Source organism: Sylvia atricapilla, chromosome 3, assembly GCF_009819655.1.
Source record: "Sylvia atricapilla isolate bSylAtr1 chromosome 3, bSylAtr1.pri, whole genome shotgun sequence".
Lineage (NCBI taxonomy): Eukaryota > Metazoa > Chordata > Aves > Passeriformes > Sylviidae > Sylvia > Sylvia atricapilla.
In genome coordinates this window covers 73,775,533-73,786,794 of record NC_089142.1, presented here as the reverse complement: position 1 = coordinate 73,786,794, position 11,262 = coordinate 73,775,533, and positions in this window count along the sequence as shown.

Sequence of the window (11,262 nt, the reverse complement as noted above, 5' to 3'; positions counted from 1 at the left end):
TAAGTGATAAGGCAGGTGGCACCTTGGGCCATTGCCTGAAAACACCCATGACATGGGGGAGAGCTCCATCCTTCAGCCAGGCACATTGCTCACTCCCAGAGCAGAGATTTCAATGGGCTGTCAACAGGCACATGTCAGTGCAGAGGGCTTCATCTGTGCTCTCCTCCCCCTCACTCCATCCCTACTCTCTGGGAAACCACTGCCTGAAATCCTCTACACCTCAACTCAAAGGAGGAGGTGGAACACAAACTCAAAAGGCTGAGCCACTGTGTAACACCTTTTGTGAGCTAAGCACTGCCCTCCTCTCAAGGACTGAGCCCAGCCTGCACAAGCATCTTACAGTTAAAGTTCAGATATTAACAGAAATGACAGATGGAAGTTTTCTTTGCAGCCAAATGAAGAGTAGCCAGCATCACCTTGACTTTACAGCTAGGTTAGACACTTTCCTCAGCAACTTGTACCATTTTATGTATAGCCCTCTTCCTCTCCAATGCTCTCAGCATTCCACTCAGGAACTATCCTGTGGCACCTGGTGAATCCACCAGAAAGGGGAGAGGCTCCTTGAGGGTGGGTTAGGTACCAATGCCAGCAAGATACCAACCATGGGGCTCCCTCCATCCCCATACAAGGTTTGGTTTAAGTCAACCCTCAGCTGCCCTGAACAACAGGGTTGACTCCCTTCCAGCAGCAACACCTGGGCACTCGTCACCAGCACAGCAGCAGAGGTGCTGCAGGCTGATGCCTGCCCCCAAAGTCCCCACACACCTGGGGACAGGTGCAGACCCCAGCTAGGGCAGCCCAATGCACTGGGTCTGGCAGTGCCACTCTCTCCCACCACCCACAGCCCAACCCACCTTCAGGAAATGGGCTCTGAAGGGAGCCACAGGCTTTTCCTTCACCCTCCACAACACATAAAAGAGGAGGGACCACAAGCAGCAGGGAAGCAGGCCATGTTATGCTAACACACATACACATATATGCATGTACATGTGTGCATGTGCACTAGATGTAAGTTTAAAAAGCATTTTATGTTTAAAATCATGTTTGTCCTGGTTCAGGAGAAAATTATGGCAGAATCAAATTCTTGTGAGAAAGATGGGGAAAAACAAACAATAATGTAGAGTACAGCAAATAGAACTTGGATTTATTCCTCTCCTTTTAACTCTGTACTCAAGCATTTTTTTCTTAATTATTCTTTTAAGCAAACACAAGATAAATCCAGGACTGTCCTTTTGCAAATATAGAAGCTGTTCCATGCACCTCCTTCCCCAAGCCAGCATATACAATGCTTCTTAATAAAGCAATTTTTGATTCAAGTTATGTAGAGCATTCATTATAAGACAAAAAAATGTAGACAAGGGGGTTATTAAAGTATTTTTGTAGAAGAAGTACTCAGTTTAACAAGACCTAGGAGTTTTAAAAAGATTGCTCTAAACTAAAAGCAAGTGAGAAAAAGAAGTTTGACTTTATGGAACATGTGAAAGCTGCTATTAACTGCAATATTAAGAGGAAAATTCTGATTTATCTTCCCTTACTGAAATAATTATACTGACATGCTCTCTTAGGCTCCGGACTACACACTATTAACAACCGTATATAAATTACAGATGTCTACAGAATGACTTGAGGGCAACAGGTCAACACTATTATTGCCAGCTGATGTAATTCGTGCCATAAACTCTATCAACAGCATAAAGACCGCGGAGTATGAACTTTCCAACACGAGGACGTTTATCTTAATTGCCAAACGGCTGCACCGGCCACTACACATTTCCTCTCACAAGGGAATATCACAGCCAGCAAAGACATTCATGGGCCTCAAAACAGAACTGAAAATAGGACAAACAAGTGACCATAACAAAACAAACACATGCACACAGATTCCTTTGGGCAGCTGAAGAAACTGACTCCCACTTCCCCATTGCCTCGATAATAAAAAGATGCTGGAAAGTTTTTTTTCCCACACCTGCTTTTTCCGTTTGAATTTTTAAGACAACAGCTGTGGACTCTTGGAACAAGGAAGTGAGAAAGGCAGAAGAGAAAGTGTTTTTCTTCTTATGATTCAAAACAAATGAGCTTATGGACCCTCCCACAACAGGTAAGGGGTTAAAGAAAAAAATGTCCTTAATCTGAAGGGGGAGGTCAAACACAAGTCCAGCTCAACCTTCTCTTCTATAGAGGTATGTTAGGATGTGATAAAATGTAATGAATCATTAACTTCCTAGCAATGCATGTTTACACCTTTCCTTTAAAAAAAAAAAAAATTGTGAGTCAGGAGTTACTGCCCAATGAAAACAAGTGACCAGAAGGAATGCTCTCACTTAAACATACACAATTTCAGACTGCCCATATGCCATTCTTTTGTTTACCACAGATTCCAACCTCTTAACCTCAATTAAACCATAAAAGCTCCAGCAAATGCACTGCAGATGAATTAATAAAACCTGAAGTCAATCATCAGCCTGTGGGATACCCTACAGGTTGTTTGTTTTTGTTGTGTTGCTTTTTTTAACTAACATCACTTGGTTTTAGCTCCTGCAGAAGTGCATTTTGAGATGTAATTGCTTGGTCAAAGGCCCAGCAAGTCTATCAATTACAACAGTCAAAGGCACTATTTATTTGTATTCTTCTGGTATCAGACTAGCAGCTTATTAGTGGCCAGAGTGGTGGCACAGCTTATTTAGCAATGTTTATTTTACCTAAACACACATGCAGAGGATCTCTGGAAAACATGCCTGTCATTAACTTCAAGCCTTCTCTCACTAAGCAGCTCAAACATGGCCATAAAAACTCAATTAAATCTTCCCCTCCTCTCTCCACAGACCCTCAAGTTGCCTCCCAGCACAGGGCCAGAACCTTGGCACTTGCTGGGGCAAAGCAGGAATGGATGAGGTTTGCCCCAGCAAGGCGGATAAGAGCAGCAGAGCCCTCCACAGGAGGAAGAGGAGTTCGATGAGAAGGAAGGACCTGCTTGCTTCAGGTACCAGTAGGATGGCTCACTGAAACACATCACACCTCACCATATACCCAATGACACAAGGATGTCCTGCCACCACTGAATCTGGGGCCATGCTACCACCAGCTTGTCTGGAAGCAGGTGTCATCCAGACAGCATGTGAGTTCTTGGAGTGAACACCACTGTATTTTATACACTAGTGCACTAGTGCTTAACACCACATTCAATCAGCTAATTCTCATTCAGCCTCTAGGTACAACTACAACCATATCTCAAGGGATAAAGGGAGTAGATGAATGACCCATAACTTACCAAGTCAGAGTAGCAAAGCAGAACAAAGTTCTTACCTATCAAGAAAAAAGCACAGGTAATTCTGTGCTTCTCTTACCTGGAAACATGGTCCTTATGGTTTATTACAACAGAACATCTGCTTTTGCTAGAGCTGATAGAGAATGAGCACTGAGCATCTTCCTGATGAAACCTTACCACAGTGGCCCTACGGCCTCTCATCAAAAATTGTCCAGAAACATTAAGACTCTTCTTAATATTTTCCAGACATCATGCAGAGATGTCTTAGGCTTCTAAGAATACTAGACTCTTAAGGTGCAGTTTCACAAACAGCTTAAGCAGCTTTAATCAAGGCAGTCCTGCAGCAAGACAGACAGACAACTGCCTGGAAACAAATGTGCCTTTGGCAACAACCCACACTCGGGCTGCCTTGTGCTCATGATGAAACACAGTCGTAAAACTGAACCCCCCCCTCACCTTCCAGGAATTTTGTCCCCTCAGATGCACACTGTAGGGCACCAGTACTATCTGCAAAAGAGAGCAAGTAAAAGATATCATGAAGGCATGTATAAGCCTTTGTCAGCAATTTAAAAAAAACCCACCCACCTCCTTTGACTAACTCCTGCCATGATGAAAATTTCTCTGAGAAGATGAACCAGGAAGGAGCAGAAACAAAGTTGCTTGTCAGGGCAGAAAACAAGATTGAAGCTAAATAGCTTTATGTCATGGCTATAAAATTATGTGAAAAGTGCCACTTGTGATCAGCAGTCAGGACAACTAGGTCACATCCTGCAGCAAATTCCCAGAAGCACACTGACTTTTCAAACGTGTCTACCTCAGCATCATTCCAGGACTAGCACAACACATCCAAGGGCAAAGACGCCCACAGGGAGGTAAGGTACTAAATTTGGTGTCCACATACTGCTTTTGGGGTAAAATACACACCTGTCTTCAAACACTGCAAACTACTTTGTAGGAAACCCCTACTGAAAGCCATTGAACAAAGGATACCAAGACATCTCCCAGTCATTTGGGTGCTCTGAAGAACTGGATTCCAGAACCAGTTCGCCTTGGCGGTGGACAGATGCAACACTGACAGCAGACACAACTGGCTTCAACACATGGCAGTGGGAGATGCAACTACAGCAGGCTTTCTGCCCCTGGTCAGGTGTGGCCACAGTCCTCTCACAGGGCAGGGATGTGGGCCTGGCCCACACCTTTCCTTTAGGATATATCAAGAGGTACAATGTGAGATGCCTTCAAAAACTCCAGGGAGTGAACCCAAGCAGATGTGACAGATGGGGAATCACTAAGCACTGGTCTTAGATACAAGTCAACATCCTTTTTTCCTTTCTTCCTGTACAAGTAGCACTCCTTAGTGACACTGAACTTCAACAATAACAAGGAAAATGATTTCTCGCTAGTCTTCATTGCAGGATTAGATGCAGCTCTTAGTTAGGCATGGCTGCTCAGGCTCCCCACCTTCACGCTATAAAGTCTTCCTGCTCCACATCAAGCAGCACAAGTGAATCCTAGAACAGGAAACATGCTCTAGTGCTTGTAACTCCTCTGCTCTGCACCCCTGCACAATGTGCTTAGGAAGAAGGGATCTCCCAAAATTCTGTGGACACCCATTCCTAACCTGGGACCATGCTGCTATGATACTCTGTAGGCTGCCCTAGTCCTTAAGCTCAAAGACAGGGACAACTCTCCTAACCCAGGGATGGTGGCATTCTCTTGCAGCCAAATAAAAGTGACTCATGTTTTTGGACGCATTAACTAGTCCTCAAGGAGAGGAAAAAAATGCTTAACAAAGGACAGAGCACCAAAGGAGGTGCTCCTGCAGCACATGGAAGCGTGAGGGCAGGGCAGCAATGGGCAGGACCATGCAGGGTATCTGCCATGCTTCCATCCCCCTCTCCCATGGGATGAAAAAAGCTCCTCAGCAGTTTGCTCCCTTTGAGCACAGCACAACATTAATCACTTTATGAATTTAATATTTAGCTGAAACGAAACTGAGTTCAGGAGCTCTTTGAAAGAAATAGACAATGAGTATTAAAGGCTTCAGGCAAAAAGGGATGAATTAGTATCTCACAGGGATTATGTTTTTCTATCGCTTTTAAGTGATGGAAAGTGGCTTTGAATTTTTGTACACAAAACCAGGCAGCCTTTTAAAATACATTATCAGTACTACATGCAAAACTTAGCAATGTATACATTTTAAAGAAAACACCCAAACAGTAAAGTCTGCATCTAGAGCATGCAATTCCTTTCCAGCACACTTTTTTTTTTCTTTTTTTTTTTTTTAACCTGGGAAGACAAACAATTTTCCTGTGGCAAGATCAGTGGATCAACTGATCCTTCCTTTTCACCAACTGGTAGAAGTAGTAGCATGTACCCTATTGCACCTGACTACTGACACACAGTTTCTCACTGCAACAAATTTCATTACTGCTGCATAATCTACTAATGGACTTGTTTATTGAATATCAATCACCTATAAGTCTTCCTCATACTTCATAAATCAAGCATATTAATTAAAGTTTAAAACTAAGTGGCAGTTGAAGGTATCAATTGGCCTAGGCAACTGCAGAAGCACATGAAAGAACCAGCAAAATATGTCATTGGGAATGAGCCAGCCACAGTATCCATTACACCTCACACAGAGCAGCTGCAAAGGTAGCCTGGCCAGAAATGCCAAGCTCCATTTTCTCAGCTGGATCCCCAACACAGACCACATGAGATCTTGCAAAAGTTAAGAGGAGTGAATTGCTGGAATAGCAGTTCAGTAACAGCAACCCCGTCACCCCTCAAACACACCACAGTCTCTTTTGAGATGGGCCCTTAGAGAAATCTCATTTATGGGCATACATATGCACAGCCAGGAGCACAGTAAAAACAAGGCAGGTCCAGAACCTCAGTGTAAGTAAGAACAGAAACAGAGATACTTCAATTTAGCACTCCAGTGCTTGGCAAATCTGCCTTGTAAATCGCATATCTTTAGTGAAGATCATTCATCTTTTCTATTTGAGTGAATCAGGAGAGGCAAAGTACAGGCAAAAAGTTCTTTAAAGTATGGGAAAGCCAGGCTTCCTTCACAGGCACTGCAACTGTCAGGAAATTAAGGAAGAGCCAGAGAGCAGCAGCAAGACCTGGCCTCTCTACTGGCAACCCAGAAGAGAAGCACCTTCCTATACTGTACAAATTGTAAATGCACGACACCTCCTGACCCAAAAGCCTATCAGTTAATTCTCCAACTGGAATCATATTCCATTTTTAGTCTACCAAGGCTATAAACAGGATTTCTCCCAAGGGGATCCATTATACTCTTGCCTCAAGCGCAACAGATGAGAGATACTCTTCTACAAGCCTGTCTTTGCACAAGCTATTTTACAGGGATAGTATTTTTTCACTTGAGTTAGGCTGGACTGATTTGGAATGTATCCCTAAGACTCCATCAGTCTGTTGCTGGACTGTGCAAAAATTTCTTAATTTCTATTCTCGCCAAGTTCTTTTAACACTTACAGAAGCAGCAGACTACAAAGTCTTTATTAAATAAATAAAGAGCAAAGAGTAATTATAATTTCACAAGCAATAACTTGAGTTGCAGGACAAATCAGAGACGTGCTTTTTTTTTTAACAATGTAACAAATTCTTCTGAGTAGGAATAGCTTTGCTACCAGTAATAACCATGTAAAAAAAAATAAATTGGCTTGCTTCCCCTGAGGAAGGGGAAAGTCCACTGCTGATCTCATTGCATTTGAATCACTATCTAAATATTCAGACCAACCAGGCAGCTTCTGCATCAGTTTGCTTCTAACTTTCCCCCCTCAAGTGCACAGTTAGTCTTGAAAATATTCAGAGCAGAGAGGAATGAATACTGATTTATGTGAAGTGGACGAAAAGAATAGATAAAACTCCACCTGGAACACAGTTGGCCTCTGTTACAAGTGGGAAAATGCCAATCTGCCAATACCTTGATAAAATTAACACAAACAGCAGGGTCTTTATGATTAGACGCAGTTTCAGACATTGCACACAGCACGGCCAGACATCAACTTCAGCAAAGCAACGGGAAAGACACGGACGAAAAAAAAAAAAAAAAGAAACAGAACAAAAAAACCCCAGTCTTACAGAATGCTGCATTTTTGAGGCAATACTGAATTGTGCAAAAAGAGGAAATAGAGGGGGGAAAAAGAAAAGGCAAACACAAGAAATGGTTAAACAAGAAGCAAATTATCGTCTCCTGCGCTTCTCCAGGGAGCAGCTCCTCCTTGTCAGAGGATCTCGTTAGGGCCAAGCCCACCGTTTGCCTGTGCACCGTCACTAACCACACACCACGAATTAAGGTACCACTGCTCAACACCGCCAAGACAATCAAGCAGCAGCGTAGTAACAGGGGACTTCCTGCAAGAAAAGAAGTGTAACCCTGGAGCACAGTAAGCATGCAAGTCATTTCCATTGTCTCACTTTGGAGGAACAGTAGGGCAACGACTTGACTACAAAAGCCAACTGATAGAGAGCTAATCGCTGGATTCATATGCCTTTTACCTGCAGTGTTGGGAAAAGTGCTGTAACTTTAAAGTACTCTCAGCTTTAATTAAAAAAAAAAAAAAAAAAAAAAAAAAAAAAAAAAAAAAAACAAACCACTAAAATATAACAAAAAAACCCAAAAAACCCAAATAAAAAAATCCCATAACAACAACAAAAAACAACACACCAACCCCCCCTCAAACAACCAAACAAAAAAAATCACTCATAAAACCCCTAAATTATATGGCCCTCACCTGGGTCTAAAAAAAGCCTTTTTCTACCAAAAAAAGCCTTAGATGAGAAAACCACATGTAAATCCAAATGGTTTTGGTGTTGCTGGTGTTTATCCCATGTTATCAAGTTCGTATAAAAAAAATCTAGTTAACAGCAACAAAAATTCTACGGGGAAAAAAAACTGTCCAAAAAGCACAGACAGTATTTCTTGGTTGACTACTGCAAAGAATCACTACAACTCATGTTTTTAACAGAATTGTGTAAACTTATTTTAGTCTTACTCTTTTTTGCTTTCTCCCCTCTTTTCTTCTTTAAGGTGATCCCTACAAGAAACACAAACCCCATCCCCCTCTTAGATTCCAATTTTTTTCTGATTTGGCACTTCTTATCTGAAGCCAAAACACAGGCTACTACACAGACTCCCACCACCAGAGCTGAAACCAGAACACTTTGATTAAGAGTGTTTAATTGTACAATTACATGGGCAAAATAAAGAACACTGAGGCCAAGGCATTCTGTTGTCATTCTAAATTTTCCAGGAACAAAATGAAAAATTAAAAAAGCTAAACAAATTAAGGGCTCACCAATGTTCAAACGATTGTGGTTTGTTGGTTTGGGTTTTCTAAAACATTTTTGAAGTATCTATTGTCAGGGCCCGGGCATCACAGCGATGCTCTGAAGAAGGGACAAGGTTCAGACAGTGTGCTAGTTTTCCGGCGTGGTGGAAAAACACAGATGTGCATTTTAAATGCCACAGGGGAGTTAACCTGAGAGCCTGTCACTGCTGAACAGCAAGAGAAACATCTCTCCAAGCAGACGATGACGACTTCTCAGCACAGGAAACCCAAAGCCTTTCCCTGTAAATCGTTACCAAAAAAAAGAATTCCAAGAGGTGGAGAAACAACGAGGGAGGCTTTTGCCTTTCTGACGGCCACCCCTTGTCCCGCGCTCACACACCTGCTGGGACACTCTCGTCCTTCCCCGCCCCGCCCGGGTGCATCAAAGCCCCTCTGAGCTGTCAGACCACCCAGAACAGCCCCACGAGAGGCCTCCAGCTCCTCGTCCCCGAGGCTGCCCCACGGCAGGAGGCGGCCCAGGTGAGGGACCGCAGGGCGGGGGACCCGCGGGGCCGTGTCCCTGTCGCTGTCCCTCGGCACCTGCGAGGCAGGTGGCAGCCAATCGAGCACAGCTGGGACGCGTCCCACACTCGTGCCGCCGTACAGCCCCACGGGAGCTCTCTGGGACACGGCCAGCCGCCTCGGGTGTCTCCCGCCGCGCAGCCGGCGTACTGCTGATCCCGCCCCGGCATCACCCCATCATCCGGCACCGGCGAGACCCACCGGCGGTGCCCGCTACACGACACCGAGGGACGGATAAGTTACCACGACCCCAGGGTCCTCCAGAGCCCCGCTCCCTCCTGTCCCCACCCTGCGCCTGCCCTCTCCCGCTGCCCCCGCCCGGGAGCAGCAGCAGTCACCAGCACGCAGGGACACCCACGGCGGCGCCCGCGATGGGAAAACCCCCTGACAACGTGACACAGCCGGAGACCGCTCCGGCCGAGGCTCGCACCGCCCATCCAGCCACAAAGTTGTAAATACACTTTCGCAGCCGCGCGGCGGGACCGACCGACCGCCGCAGCACGGAGCCTCTGCCGGCTCCGCGGGCGGCGCAGCCCCGTCCCAGCGCCCCGGTCCCCACCACTGCCCGGTCCCCACCATTCCCCGGCCCCCAGCATTCCCTGGCCCCGGCCGGCGGGCACAGCCGGGCGCCCCGCGGGTCCCTCCGCTCGCAGCGCCGCCCGCAGCCGCACCGCGCCCGGCGGCTCCGCCGGCACCGCTCCCCGCGGGCGCCGCTCCCACCCGCACCCGTGCCCCCCGCCTTTGTCCCCCGGCCGCTCACCGGGACCGCACCCGCCTGCCCTCCGCTGCCGCGGGGATCCCGGGAGCCCCGGGACACCCCCTCGCCGCCGTTCGGACAGCTGAGCCCGCGGACTCACCGCGGGACAGCCTCCACCGCGGAGCTCCTCCGGCCCCTCCGGGGCGGCATCCAGCGGCCAGGCAGGCAGCGGGGCAGCGGCGGGCGCACGCCGGAGCCCCGAGCAGGACCGGCGGCGGGGCGGGGCCGGGCGGGGCGGCACTCGGGGAGGGGAAGCGGCGGGGGCGGGACGGGACGGGCGGCGTGTGCAGGGAGAGCGGCGGGGACGGGCGCGCTGCGTGCGGGGATGGCGAGGAGGGGTTGTCGGCGGTGCTGCGAGGCGATTTTGGTTTTGGTGGATGCTCAGTCCGCCGTACCGGCAGCAATGAAGTTTGCGTAGGGGAAATTGCAATTAAGAGTGACCGCAGCAAGTGACTGGAGCTCGGTCCCGGTGGCTGTGCCGCAGCCAGGTTAGCTGGGCGGTGCTGGCAGGGGGAGATGGCACAAAGCGTGAAGAGGTGCAGTGTAAGAGTCGGGATCGGATCTGGGAACTCCGCGCCTGGAGTTTGGGGCGCTCGGAGCTACAGTGCTCGTGCTGTGCTGCACGCATGGCACAAACCCTCTTGTTTCCCTCTTCTGAGTTATAATCTGCTTTTTAATGTAGTAATTTTCTGAAAGAAGGCGGACATCATCTTAAGTTCTGTTGAGTTGCTGTCTCACGAGTGGGTTGTTGTTCAATTTCCCCTCATATCCAGTTGCATGTGAGGATGTAGCCGGCATGGGCGATGGGCTGGCAGCAGGCTCTAAGGGGAGCAGGTGAGAAGGCTTTTGCACAGTATTGAACAACTCCATAGCAAAAACAAAACAAAACAAAAGATGAAGAAGAAAAAGAAGATATTTGCCCAGGAGGAACCACAAGAGCGAGCCTGACTTGCTGGTCTGACATGGCCACCTGACAGGGGGATGTGAGCAGGGCACCAGGTCACCTGTACTTACCCCAAGGTTTTAATCTTGCATTTGAGGTTGGACAAGAGACTGGCTAAAATCTCAGCCTTGCTGGCATGGATAATAAAGAGGACAGCTTACTTTTGCCTCTTCGTTTTTAACAGTGAGGCTGCTCTGTAAGCAGAGGAAACATCTCATCCCACAACAATCTTCTGAGAGAAAATATTGGTGTCTTACTCATTATCTGAGCAATTGGACAGGAACCTCATTCCAGGAATGGTTTCAGGGCTGTGGGTCCTATCTGAATAGAGGCAACTCCCAATGGCTAAAGTCTTTCTTGGCTTGTCCTTTTGGTAAGCAGAGGCTCATCTATGCAGTTGCCCTCTCAGCAC